The sequence below is a fragment of the Sebastes umbrosus genome, chromosome 20, assembly GCF_015220745.1.
Source record: "Sebastes umbrosus isolate fSebUmb1 chromosome 20, fSebUmb1.pri, whole genome shotgun sequence".
Lineage (NCBI taxonomy): Eukaryota > Metazoa > Chordata > Actinopteri > Perciformes > Sebastidae > Sebastes > Sebastes umbrosus.
Genome location: NC_051288.1, coordinates 2,089,327 through 2,092,732, shown reverse-complemented (window position 1 = coordinate 2,092,732; position 3,406 = coordinate 2,089,327).

Sequence of the window (3,406 nt, the reverse complement as noted above, 5' to 3'; positions counted from 1 at the left end):
AAGTCGTAGGTTTATGAGAAAAAAAAGTCGTAATATTACGAGACTAAAATCATAATATTATAAAGTAGTAATTTGACGTGTTATTTTAGAGGGGAAATAGTGTGAAAATGAGGAACATGGAGCATCTTGTGAAGTTATACGTTAGTTTAGGTTTCACAAATAACCAAATACTTCATCTTTTGGCACATCAGCACCACATTATCATCAGTATCAGGATCTTGAAGAGATTGTGCAAGAAACTGCGTTTATTTCGAAGAAAGAACCACACGGACCTGATGGGGAGACTAACTCTTTTGTGGAGGAGGAAATAACTTTTTTTCTCATAAAGTTATGACTTTATTCTCGTAATATTACGACTTTTTTCTCGTAAAGTTATGACTTTATTCTCGTAATATTACGACTTTTTTCTCGTAAAGTTATGACTTTATTCTCGTAATATTACGACTTTTTTTTCTCGTAAAGTTATGACTTTATTCTCGTAATATTACGACTTTTTTCTCGTAAAGTTATGACTTTATTCTCATTAAATTACGACATTTTTCTCGTAACATTATGACTTTATTTTTGAAATCTCCGATTTATTTCCCCCTCAATGTGGCCCTAATACTCCGTCGCACATTTAAGCCGGTTTTAATATAAAAAAAATATTTATTTTATTAATGTAGCTTTAAAATTGAAAATACATTTCCCTGTTTCTGGCTGTCTTGCCTAAAAGGATGATTCTCCTTTAGTGAAAATCAGAAGTTGGGTCCTCAGTATTTTGGGGGGATTGTAGGCATTTTAGCAGTTTCTTACTTTAAATTTAGGTGGAAATCAGGTGTGGAAAATGTTCTACAGAGTAATGATCAATGACTTTATTTTGAAACATAGGCCTCCAATATTTCATGTCCTGTAGTGGACACAGAAAGAAACAGAACAGGGCGATAACCTGTTCTGTTTCTTTTGGTGCAGTTGAAAGAAAGTGGTCACAGATGTCATATTTGATTAATAAAATATAATTAATAAAGTGTCAAGTCAATTCTATTTACATAACCCAATATCACAAATTTGCCTCAGGGGTCTTTACAATCTACAGCATGCAACACCCTCTGTCCTTTGACCCTTACTTTAGATAAGGAAAAACTCCCCACAAAACTTTAACTTCATGATGAGCAACTGAGGAGGGATCCCTCTCCCTCGGACAGCCGTGCTTTAGATGTTGTGTGTACAGAATAACCAACACAATACAAATCATACATAGAATGTAAAAAATATATGAAGAAAATGGATCCGGGAGGATGTCAAGCAGGTTCCAGAGGAGAGGCTCCCAGAGGTTGAAGATACAGAACTAACATGTGGGATGAGGCACCGACAGTCAGGAGAGAGAGAGAGACAGGTGTCCTAGGATGGACCGATGGTCCAGCACAGACAAGTCTGAGTTAAAAGAGACAGAGGCCCAAAGGCTGTTGGCAGACGGCCAGCAGCGTCCCGAGTAAATACAAATCAGAAGAAATACAGGCAGAGGCCTGCAGGGTCTCTACAGAAACAGACATTGAGAGGGATTCTATACATTGTTTTTTAGGTTGTTGCATATTATACCTTTCAGCATAACAGCCAGGATTAAAAAGGACTGCTTCTGATGCCTGTGCCAAGCAGGGTGAAAAGAGGAGATGTCACGCGTCATCATGGCGTCATATCATTGGGGTATAAAACATAAACAGGCAAATCTGGTCTGCACTTGCCAAAATTGAGCCATTAGCAGCTCCAGTGTTAGAGCATGTGTCATACCTCATAACTCAAGACCGTGTCCCAGCCTCTTCCAACAGGAGAATACTACCTACTTCTTGTTTCCTGTTTGCAACAGACCTACAGAGGAGTCCAACAGATGGCGCCATTGTGCATGAATCAAAGCAGAGGACAGAATAGTTGGTGAATGAGGCTCAAATAGTCAGTACAAAGATCAAGCTCTGTGGAGAGGATAGTTGCCTGATCAACGACCTCCCTCAGCAAACACTGTTCTTGAACTGAATCTGAAGCCCTTTGGATTTCTTTCATTGAGGTAAATGTACAAAGTTGCGAAAGCTGTGTGTTCATGACTCTCTGTGGCTCACTCAGCTGTACAGCCCAGTGAAAAGGAGCTCCACACATTGCTTCTAATATGGTACATACTATACTGTATATTGGAGTGATGATACACTGCGTCCCACCTAATATGTGAACCAAATAGCAGCAGTAAAGTAAAGTAGCTCAAAACACACCTCATCAGGTGTTAATCCCTGTACTACAATGCAGTTGCAGTGAGTATTTCTCGCCGTGTAAGGAGGGAAGTAACAGAAGGAATATAAAAGTTTGAAAGCGTAAAGAATGAGTGTTACATGTGTGGAGGATGCCTTTAGGTTATGCTGAGTGCCTTTACTGACAGCAGCATGCCCCTGATCAGACAGCATGCTCTGGGCACACCACATTTTAATACACATTTTAAGGGTGATGCTGTTTCTCTCCTAATAATAACTGCTTTAGAGGACACATGTCTGTTCAAACTGCCAAAACTCAGCAGGGAGGGGAGTGAGCCTCTATGTGTAATATTTACCTGATGGGGTATTTTTATTATGTATTCACACAAATTATATTAATGGAAAAAACACGTACCAAATTTTTCGTCATTTTACGTGCATTTGAAAATGTATGTGATATTTTATTCATTTGTTCAATTCAAAGTGAAATGTATTGTAGACGACGTAAAGCTTGGGTAGGTAGCATTAAACTAGCAAGAGTACACTAGACTTTAAAAATGATCCAACAGAAAATCACAGCCGTGTGTTGCCAAGTCTTCTCCAATGAAAGTAGCAGCACCACCTCAAAAAGTTCAGTTTGAGCATTTTATTTATTGATTGCTGTCGGGATGTTAAAGAGAATCTCAACAAATATAACAAAAAAAAATTCTGGCATACATTACCCACCCTCGCTTTAAATATTTATTCTGGTTCAGTTTACATTTCATCATCCTGGGTTGCGATATATGCTGACGCATGGATTGTTGTGTCTTTTTGTGTATGTCAGACTTATTTAAAGTGGCACTTTTTGTGCAGTGTTACATTTTTTGTGGATAATTTGCAACCTAATATATTAATATGAATACATTTTTATGAAAAAGGTAAATGAGGAGGGAGCATCATAATAAAGAAGGTTTTTACTATGTTTTTTTAACTGGACTTTTTCCCACCACTCTCAAACGTTTCCTTTATTGTCCATAAGATGGTGGTGTTGTCTGACTCTGACATCAGCCGAATGTCTCCTCTCTTTAAACCCAGCAGCTTTCAATTATTCTCATGAAAATAGCTCTTTATATCTTTATCTTTAACTCAGCCCTGGAAATACCAGAATGTGCTCTTTTAAAAAAAAAAAGAATAACTGTAATTTACCTGTT